The sequence below is a fragment of the Sturnus vulgaris genome, chromosome 1 (assembly GCF_052056855.1).
Source record: "Sturnus vulgaris isolate bStuVul1 chromosome 1, bStuVul1.hap1, whole genome shotgun sequence".
NCBI classification, from domain to species: domain Eukaryota; kingdom Metazoa; phylum Chordata; class Aves; order Passeriformes; family Sturnidae; genus Sturnus; species Sturnus vulgaris.
Window position 1 is genome coordinate 77,659,888 of NC_142243.1, and position 11,492 is coordinate 77,671,379.

Here is an 11,492-nt window from a genome sequence, read left to right on the forward strand (position 1 = left end):
ACCTGACCTTTTTTTTATGTGTGTGTGTTCGTGTGCTGTAGGAGAGTTAAAAATCCCAATTGCCTCAAACACTGTTAAGATCATCGAAAGACTTTGCCCACTCCGGCACACTTTGCAAAGAAGCAACTGCTCATCTGCAATTGCCTCCCCCCACCCAAATATGCGTTTGCAAATACCTGGAAATTTGGACTGTGAGTTAACCCAAGAGGAACTTGAGGTAACATAAAGGTGGTGCTATTGTCCAGTTGGGTCTAAGGACAGGTTAACAAGGCTGGGGAAGAGGAATGTGCCCACTAGGAAAACCAACTCTGCAGCTGTGCTGAAATCAGCTCTGGCCAGGTGCAGTGGGGGGAGGCCACAGCCCACAGCCCATTCCTGAGGCCCTTCCACAGAGGACTGCAGGGCATCCACAGTGTTGGAAAAGACAGTGTAAAACTCCCCTCTCCCAGGGGAAGTGCTTGGGAATTCCCAGTACACCCGAAGGTGTACTGGCACTTATTACACATGAAGGGAGGGGAGATTTGCCAATAGCAAAGAAGAATACAAGACCTGGGATCAGAATACTAGAACAGAGATCAGGATGGTATGACTAAGCCACTGCAGCAGCTCAAATTTAATTTTTGCATATTGCTTAAGAATAATACCAGCGTTGCTATAGATGTCTCTCTTAAATTTATCTTCATTTTATGTGCAATTTACTTTTAGTTTCTGGAGTGATATTTAATGGCACATATCCAATAAAGTGTGATATTTGCATAAAGCAAATATTTCCATACAATTATTTAATTTCTCTGACTTATCAATCTTCTATAATCAAGCTTTATATTTGCAACAGATATTCTCACTTCAGCTACTGTGATTGTGTCATGAGCTTAGCATTTTAAAGTAGGATAAGCAGAAAAACTTACAAACTGGAGGAAATTTAAGCACTTAGTTCCGGACTGCGAAGCTAAACATATTTAAAGCAGGTGGTGACAGTTTTTCTGGCTGAACTGAGAGTAAAGTCTACTCCAAAGGAATGCTGGATATGAGTACAGAAGAGTACTTTAGAGTACGTAATGATGCATGGACTTGTAATGTAATGCAACAACTTTCCCTAAAAGTAGGAATAAAGCTTGATAGAATTTAACATTATAGCCTCAAAAGGAGTAAATATTTGGAAGCACTGAAGAACTTTTACCCTTACATGTACTTTATGTGATTGGATTTAGAGAGAGTATTTTATTGGGCATAAGATAAGACCACCCCTTGACTTCGCTTTATATTTATTGTCTTTTTAAATGCACTGCTGAAGGTGAATAGATGTCAAGAATGATACATTAGCTAATGTCTAAATGTATTCATATCGAGACATTGAAGGACAGTTCTTTAAATGCAGCTGGACAGCAGGAAAATAAATGACAGAGTTCTCAGAGTGTCACTTAGAATTTCATGGTTGTCAGTCATCAGAATAAATTCCAGTATGCCTATAATGAGGACTCTAATTATTTAGCTACATAACAGAAAAGCTGGTTTCTATTTTGGCTCTTAAATTAAAAACAAAACCAAAAACAAACAAACAAAAAAAACCCAAGAAACAACCCTCCCCCCAAAAAACAAAACCCCACCAAAACAAAAAACCAAACCAAACCAAACCAAAACAAAAACAACCCCCCCCCCAAAAAACACAAACAAACAAAAAAAACCAACTCTCAACTCTTTCAGCAACAGCTCTCCTTATAACATTTTTATATATAGCAGTCATCTGCACAAAGCTCCTATATAAGGGCTTTAAGTATGAATGCTTGTGTTTAAAATACTGCTTCAAGTCCATTACATAGTTTAATTATTATTAATTGGTGTATTCTTTCATAATACATGATGAATTAGACTTGTTTAATCATGATTCTGTAAGCGGATTAAATTAAATCTTTTAATTTTCAATCACTTTTATTATTACTGGCAGTTACCAGACATTACTTTTACTCTAGGTGCAACATTAATTACATTAGACCTCACAGATGGTTATGGTCCTACAGACTGGGTGTGCTGAAGCTCCTGAGACAAAGTCAGAGGATTCAGGAACAATTAACCTGGAGATCTCCAGTGCCAGACATGGCCAGTTCCAGTTTCAGACCCAGCGCAGGGCACGGCTGAGCCCCTCAGCCCCGGGGAAAGCCTGGGCAAGGGAGGGCAAAACGCTGCCCGGCAGGCAGGGCTGAGCCAGGGGAACCGAGCGAGAAACAGCCCTGCGAGCCCCGAGGGGACAGCGGGAGCAGGGACGGGCCGGGAGAGACCCGGAGACTCTGGGAACGACCCTGGTGGGGCAGGTGGACATGCCCTGAGTGAACTGTGGCCACTAAAATGGCCATGCAGATGCAGGTCGACCTTGATGACTGCAATCTATTTGAGGGCTCCAGGCTGGAACAGGGAGAAGTGTGAGGAAGAGTGAGAGAGAGAGAAAGAAGCGCTTCTATGGACTAGCAGTCCTAATTCCCCATTCTCTTGCATAGCTGGGGTGAAGGAGGTTAGAGGAATTAGGGATGAGGGAGTGAAGTTGAGCCCGAGAAGAAAATGAAGAGAAGAAGAAGAAGATGTTTTAGGTTTTTTTTTTTTCACAATACCCATTTCTAATTCAATTGGCAATAAATTAATGTTTCCCCAACAGATTTGGCCCAAAACTGTAATGGATAAGTGATATCCCTCTGTGTATCTTGATCCTTGATGAACTTTTCCATCCTGATTAACTCTCTGATCATTAAAACTCTCTGGTCTCTGAAAACTAAACCATTTTCAGGGCTGGGGTCCTGGAACATTTTCTCTGATGGAAAAGCTTGACTGCACTGCCTATTTCAGAGAACCTGCTTATTCTGCTGCCAGTGCTTTACTACACAACAATACTCACAGGGCTGCTCTGGTGAAGTGGGATATGATGCAGTAGCAAAGCTATTATCTGCTCTTGTGACCACTGGTCAAACTACTGTTGCCATGTTAGGATGTCCAGGTATTTCTTGTGCCACTGTTTTCCTACACATGTTAATTTTAGTAGGTGTTGACAACCTCGTGACAGTACAATATTTTTAAGGGTTTGAGAAGCTACATTCCACTTTCTCTAGTCCTAGGGTTGGGAGGTAATTTGAGGTTTATCCCCTGAATGGCAATTGCCATAAACAAGGAGGTGCTGTATCATTTTGTGGCATAGTGTTTTTCTAGAAAGGTTTTATGTGTAAATGCGAAGGGCGAGAAAGATGTGTGAGGGAATCATGAAAAATATATCAGAAGGCCAGTAGTGTTTCAGGAAGACATCTGTACTTGTTTCAGCTGTCAGAAGGGGGTGATGTGGAAAGACACAGTCTTGACAAATCCCAAGACCTTAACTCAGGTTAATAGAATGCCCCATAATCTTACACTACTGGAGGAAAAATCAAATGTACTGTGCTACATCCCTTAACATACATAGACTTTTGCTCCCAAACAGTTTATGGCTTAGCTACCTTGGGATTTTTTTTTTTCAGTGCTCTTGATGGTTGTTACTGTGTAAACACACACAATTCACATAATGTTCCTAGAGGTCAATGATAAAGATATTTAGGCTTATACAAAAATTGTATGATAATTTTATTTTGAATTCTACAGCTTCTTTCTAGCACAACAATTTTATAACAGGAAGTTCTTTAGCAATATTAATGTAGAACTCTTGGAAATACATTTTAGGCCTTAATTAGAGCTTTGAGAAATTACAGCTTTAAGTGAAATACGCTTAGCTTTCATCTTTCTGCAGAAATGTTCAGCTCTGAAGTAATTCAGTAGATTTTCAGTGCACATTTTAATAACGAACATATTATCATGTCAATCAGGACTTTCATGTTTTCTTTTCTTTTAAGCAAAGAAAACACTCCAAATTTGTTAGGCTTAGAATATTGCCAGTAAAAGGTGTGTTTAAAACTTGAACAAGTGCAGTTAGTACTAAAAGATTTCTCTTAAAATGTCCAAAGATATTAGTCCAAAAAACAAAACTACTTCGTCTGATCACTTCTGAGATTGCATGGAATACAGTGTTGAACTATTTCTTCCATGTAAAATTAAAAGACATGACAAAACACTGGTATTTTTTACTTCCTTTTCATTAGAGTCAACACTAATGTCCAACTGTGTTGGGTTTCTATGCTATCTTGTCAAAGTAAATGCAAAGTAGTATTGCTGATTCTATCAGTCTCATAAAATGCATAAAATTGTACTACTATACTAGAGTAATATTTTTTATTTCGAGATTATCTCACTATTTTGTACAACTAACTTTGTGTGGTACACACAGGGTAAATTAATTTCTCTTCTTCTGATCTATGAGAAGGCATAGAAGTGTGTGCCTTGGCACAATACATAAAAAAATCTTGTTGTTACCCTGTGCTGAACTATAGTTTGAATGACAGTAGACAATCTAACCTGGGTCTAAGCAAGTGTTTAGGAGGATATGAAGACCAGGCATTTGCTCATTTTTCAAGCCTATGGTTACCAGAATATTGTTTTGAGTTCCAGCAACTGGAGAATTCTCAAAACTGAAGAGTAGAAAACCCTTTAAATGCTCTCTCCTTAAGGAAACATTTTGTTGCCAAGAAGTTCGGTTTCGTTTCCAGATACAATATTATCCATGTGCTTTTGAAACACTGCTTTTATATTCAAGTGAGGAAAAAGACGTTTGTTAAAAGTTAATGGGCATCTTAGGTATGCTTTTAAATCTTAATTTTCATCATCTGTGCCTCACAGGCTCCCCATGACTGGAAAACATTCTGGTTTGCATTTTGCTTTTGTTTGCTACAGTGAACTTTCAGGAAAATATGTGGCAGACTGAAGAATGCAATCTGATAGATGACAGTTCATGGCAGATACAAAACATTTTACAAAATATCAGATATTTTGATCCGATCCTGTTTTCTAAAGGAGAAATTTTAGTGGAAGCAAAATGTACTCCATCTGGAACAAAGAAAAAATAATATAGTAGGTAGTAAGGCGTAATGTAACATGTTTAATTCTGCTCACACAGATGATCATTCTACCGTTTTTATCACTGACACTGGTCAGTGGTAGACACCTAAGAAAAGAGGAGACAGGGTAGTTGCATAGTAATAGTTTCACAGGTCCCAGTTGTGCAGATGCAAGCACTTTCTGACTCAAAAACTTCCTGAGGCCATATCCCTATTGCTGTTTTAATATGATTAGTAATTTTTTTCCCCCTCACTGACTGTATCTAATTGTTTTGGTTGAAACTCCCAATGGTTTCAAAAGGTTATGGCTCAAAGGCATGGTCAGAGAATTTACATAATAACTACGCATGCTTGCTTTGTCTAAGTATGTCCTAGATTATTAGGAATAAAGATAAATTTAAAATAAAATAAAAGGTATCTACTTTTAACAAAACAACACCATCTTATTTGCTCAAAACTATAATCTAGAGCTAAGAATCAAAGATTTGGTGCATAACATGTTATAATTTGAATTTCTTTTACCTGAAAAGTCTTTTTTGAGAAGGAGAACCTTAGTTACTCTTTCCTATATAGTCTCAGTGGAATCCAGAGCAAAATGGAAATGGGGACATTTAGCTGGAAGATTTTTGCATACAAAATAAATGGCAAAGTTTTAAGGGCACAGGCACTTGAATACTATAATCAAAATGTCATTTAATGCAAATTCCAAAAGTAGTATCAACACAGAATTATAAACTTGTCAGTAAAGTGCCTTTCATGAATAAATAGTTAAAGAAAGGTTAGGATATTGCCATCTCTATCATGCTTTTGTTTGCTCTTCAGAGTTCTTGCTATTCCAATTTGGCATAAAGTAGGTGGTGTTGTAAATCACTTGTTTTCAGCTACAGTCACCAGTTTTCAGTTCTCCCCACATATTCACATATTTCATTGTCCTCGTAAAATGGAGAAATATCTATCTATGTAAAAATACACTCTCAAAAAACTGCACTTAGCCATTAAGAGAATATTCAGTCAAATCACTTTCAGTGGGAAGTGAAAGGGATTTTCTTTTTAAGCTTGATAAAGTGTCTATTTTAAGATTGGAAAAGTAAAATAGATCTGTCTTAATTTTCTGACAATATATTCACTGACAAAGGGCAACATTAAGTTTGATCTGTGTTGAAATTTCCTCGGATAAAAGATAAAAATAAACAAATTACAGAATCAATAAAGTTGAAAAAGACAATTAAGATCGTTGAATTCAACCATTAACCTAACACTGCCAAGCCTACCAGTAAACCATGTCCCCAAGTGCCACATCTACACATAATTCAAATGTCCCCAGGGATGGTGATTCCACTGCTTTCCTGGGCAATCTGTTCCAGTGCTTAGCAATCTTTTTGGTGAATAAATTTTTCTTAATATCCAATCTATACCCTCCCTGACAAAATATGAGGTCGTTTCCTCTTGTCCAGTAAGTTGATCCTTTGAAGAAGACATCAATAACCATCTTGTTGCACCCTCCTTTCAGGCGGTTGTAGACAGTGATAAGGTCTCCCCTGAGCCTCCTTTTCTCCAGGCTAAACACCCCCAGCTCTCTCAGCTGCTCCTCATCAGACTTGTGCTCCAGACCCTTCCCCAGCTCTGTTGCTTTTCTCTGGACTGCCTCCAGAATCTCAGTGTCTGTCTTGCTGAGAGGGGCCCAAAACTCAACACAGGATTCGAGTTGTGGCCTCACCAGTTCTGAGTACAGGGGGACAATCACTGCCCTGGTCCTGTGGCCAACACTATTCCTGATTCAAACCAGGATGCCCTTGGCTTTCTTGGCCGCCTGGACAAATACTGGATCATGTTCAGCTGGCTGTTGAAAAATATTTGTTTCAAAAATTATTTTGATAAATTTCAAGTTGAAGGAAAAAAAACAAAACACAAGCATACATTAAAAATGTTTGGCAGCCTGCTATTTGGTGCAGCTTTAAGAGGTTTCAAGTTTCATTAAGAGATTGAGCATTTTGATTAAGTCTGAATAGCTTAAAAATAATTAAATTATACTCTTTATATACATTTTCAGCTTACCATTCTCTTAAAGAAAACAAATAAAAAAGCTGTCAAGTGAGATTTTTGTTGTCCATCCTTGTGTAAATGTAGCCTGTTCATGGCTCCTCTGCTTAAATATTACAAACCGTGCTTCTGTTTGAAGATAAATGTGGTATCTGTAGTTACTGAATGGCATTACATTAATCAGAAGATTGAAAGCTGTATTTTTCTACCAATCACAGATATTGCTCTGGAGACAAGATATGGGAAATATGTTTTGACAGTGATGAGACTGTGGAGTTCACCTCTATCATGATATTCAGCTTGGCCACTCAGTTCCCATCTTACCATATTCTTATCTTGTTTTGCTTTTGTTGAACACTTTCAACTCCTCCAGCATGCAGGTGAATGCGATTTTATTTCCATGCAGCTAGACAGAGCACAGACGTGTCATGCAAACAGGAAAATGCAGTTTAGATACTCACAGAGCATGTGTGACAAATGTATAAGATAACTTTTGAGTTCTTGATATATATATATTTTAAAAACTGATGCTCATTAAAACTTGGTCTAAATCTTTCCTCATGCTTTAAATACACATTTATATCATAATTCTCTGTTAAAGATTTGTCACGGGAAAAGTTTATTATTATTGTGTCTTTATTATTTTTCTTCTCTAGTTGCATAGCTATTTAAAAAGTAGTTGCCCATGCAGTTTATATCAATATTTTCAGTCTTTAAAAAACTAAACATAACTGAGAGTTTTCTCATAGAGAAACTGATAATTCTTACAAAGATTGTCTTTGATACTGGTTACTGAAGACGAACAATTTTCAACATAAAATCACCATGGAATCACAGTTGCAGAGTATTAGAATTGTAAAATAACTTAGGTTGAAAAAGACCATTAGAATTACTGGCTATAACCATTAACCTAACACTGTCATATCCATCCCTAAAACATGTCCCAAAGTGTCACACCTACATACTTTTAAAATTCTTTCAGGGATGATGACTCAAACACTTTCCTGAATAAATTCTTCCAATACTTGACAGTCCTTTCAGTGCAGAATTTAATTCTAACAACCAATCTAAATTTCCCTTTGCTGCAACTCTAAGTAATTTCCTCTTGTCTTACTGCTTGCTCCTTGGGAGAAGAGACAGACTCCCACCTTCCTACAACCTCCTTTCAGGTAGTTATAGAAAGCTATAAGGTCTCCTCTCAGCCTCCTTTTTGTCAGGTTAAATACTTCGAGTTTCCTCTGCCACTCCCCATCAGACTTGTGCTCCAGACCCTTCATCAAGGTTTTTGCTCTTCTTTGGACGTGCTCCAGTAACTCAGAGTCTTTCTTATAGTGAGGGGCCCAAAACTGGACACAGTACTTGAGTTGGGGCTTCACCAGTGCTGAGAACAGGACAGTCACTGCCCTGGTCTTACTGGCTGCATTGCTTTTAATACAAACCAGGATGCCATTAATTTTCTTGAGCTACCCAGTCATGTGCTGGCTCATGTTCAGCCTTCTATCGACCAGAAAGCCCAGGTTCTTCTCCACCAGGGAGCTTGCTAGGCACTCTTCCCCAAGCCTGTAATGTTGTATGGAGTTGTTGTGGCCCAAATGTAGGACACAGCCTTTTGCCTCGTTCAACCTCATACAACTGGCCTCAGCCCATCACTCCATCCTGACATCTCTATAGAGCCTTCCTACCCTCCAGCAGATCAGCTCTCACACCCAACCCAGTGTCAGACTGCCTGAAGGTGCACTCAGTCCCCTCATTCAGATCATAAAGACATTAAATAGGACTGGCTCCAGTACTGAGCCCTGGGGAACACCACTTGTGAGCATCCACCAGCTGGATTTGACTCCATTCACTACACCTTCCTGGACACATCCATCCAGCCAGATTTTCACCCGGTGAAGAATATGCCTGTCCAAGACCCAAGCAGCCAGGTTCTCTGATAGAAGACTATGGGAAATAATGTCAATGGCTTCATTAAATCCTAGGCACACATCTCAGCCTTTCCTTCCTCCTCTAAAGTAGGTCATCCTCTAATAGAAGGAGACCAGTTTAGTCAATCAGGACCTGCCTTTGATAAACCCATGCTGGCTGGGCCTGATCTTCTGGTATCTTGTACATTTCATATAATTGCACTCAAGATGATCAGACCCATTATCTTCATCAGCACCAAAGTCAGGCTACAGGCCCAGGATCCTCTTTCTCACTCTTCCTAAAGGTGGACATCATATTTGCTAACCTCCAGATGTCTGGAACCTCTCCAGTTCACCAGGGCTGTTGGCAAATGACTGAAAGTGACTCAGTGATCACTTTTATCATCTCCCACAGTGATCCCCATGTAACCGGGCCTACGGGGTTAACTGAAACTTTAATTACTTTAAACTAAGAAAAGGTAGGTTTAGATTGCCTATTTGGAAGAAATTCTTTACTGTGAGGGCAGTGAGGCTCTGTAACAGGATGTCCTGATTAGATGTGAATGCCCTGTGCCTGACAGTGTTCAAGGCTTTGAGCAACCTGGGCTAGTGGAAGGGGCAGGGATAGGAAGGGAAGTTGAACTCTATTATCTTTAAGTTCTCTTTCAACACAAACCATTCCATGAGTCCATGAAATTCCACCTAAGTATGCCTTTGAAATTTTTCTTTTACTAGTAGAGTATTTTTAAATAATCTAAACAATTTAAATACTTAGATACAACTAATACATAAATGACAATCTTGATTACCAAGTTTACTTAAAAATATCTTCCCTAATAATTCTAGTTGGTAGCACTTCATGGTCTTTTCTTGATGTTTGTACTCTGCAGGTATGTTTTAAAGATGATATTTTTATCTCTTGAATTTCTCATTCATTATTTAGAATAGAATTTTATGTAGAGTTTAAAGACCAATAGCAAGAATAGCCTGCCTTGAAGCCTGATTTGAAGATGATGGAGTCCCCAGTGAAATGGTAGAAAATTACATCTTGTGCCCTTTTTCTGACCAACTCACAGCCTAGATATTGCTGACAGCATTTGCCTAGATATACTGCTGGTCAGGAGCTTATATAATTAATACATCTAGTTTTATTCCTCTTTTCAAAATGCATAGAGCAGTAGTGCATTTTTTCATATTCTGCTGGATAGCTAAAAGGAATAGATCTTGGCTTTTAAAACTAATGATTCTGTAATTACAGGCAAAATAGGAGGGATCACTAATAAAACATTGTCAGTGTTTCACCTGAGGACACAATTTAGAAACTCTTAATAAATGCAGCAGTATATGAGAAAATGTGGTGGCTGTATTGTTTGTTTATATATGCATTTCACACACATACACACAAAAAAAGGATAAAAGGAAGTAATTAATTACAATATATATGTTAAAGGTGAATCAGTATCAACTTGTCACTGACCAGGCAAGACTGCTGTACATGAAGCACTCGAACTCCACAAAATCAAAGGAAATGAAAAGTGTCTTTGCTTTGTCATATTATGGTACAGTAACTGGTAAAACCATCACTGAATAATTCAATACTTCTATGCTGAAAATAAAGCAATAATAATTAAGCTTACATTTCTTTGCTCCAATACCTGACATACAACAAGACTTCATCACTGGTTTCATCACAGTTCTATTTCCATTTTGCTCAGAGAGAAGTGGATGCTCAGTGAATTGTCAGAAGCCATATATAAAGACCATGGCAGCACCAGGAATAGGATGCATTTTCAAGCTCTCAATATGGTTCAAGCTGCATGCAATCGAATTTATTGACCTAAAACTGTCAGACAATAAATACAACACAAACCTAAACCACATGCCAGCTAAAAGCCAAAGAGTGTTTAAATAAATCTGACTTCAATTTTAAACATCAAGTCTGTTTCAATTATTAATATCACTTAACGGATTAACTATGCCTTAATTCTAAATGGAACATGCTAAGCCTATCTAGGACATTTATTAAAACGGGTGTACCTAATTGAATCAGTATACAAGTGTTGGCACAGATCCAGAATCCAAGTGTAAGGAATTCAGAGATGGCAAACTAAAAAAAAGTAAAAAAAAACTAAAAAAAAGTAAAAAAACTACTAAAAGTAGGAGTGCTTTATGTATTCAGGCAAAACTTAATAGCAGGGTTCGAGATTTTTTTTTTCAAAGATCTGGGTGCTTTCATGCTCAACATCCACAACTTAGAGTTGCTAGATCCTGGTGCCATTCCTCCAGAGGTATCTGAACAACTACATCATACATTTCTATTGAGCCACGTGACTGACATGTGAAGAAGAGTCACTGAGATCTTCTAAACCTTCCCTGAAGGACAGAAATATTTTTGCATTAAATATTTGAAAGCTCTCCAGGATAATGGCTATGGCATTCGCATAAAGTAGGAGTGCCTGGGTTCAGTGGAAAATTAATAAAACCAAAGCAAACCCAAAGAACATCTGCCCCACCTTCACAAGCACATATATTAGACTGCAATATGGTCTGGTGGTAGAGAAGGTGCCCTATAGGGGATGTATGTGTT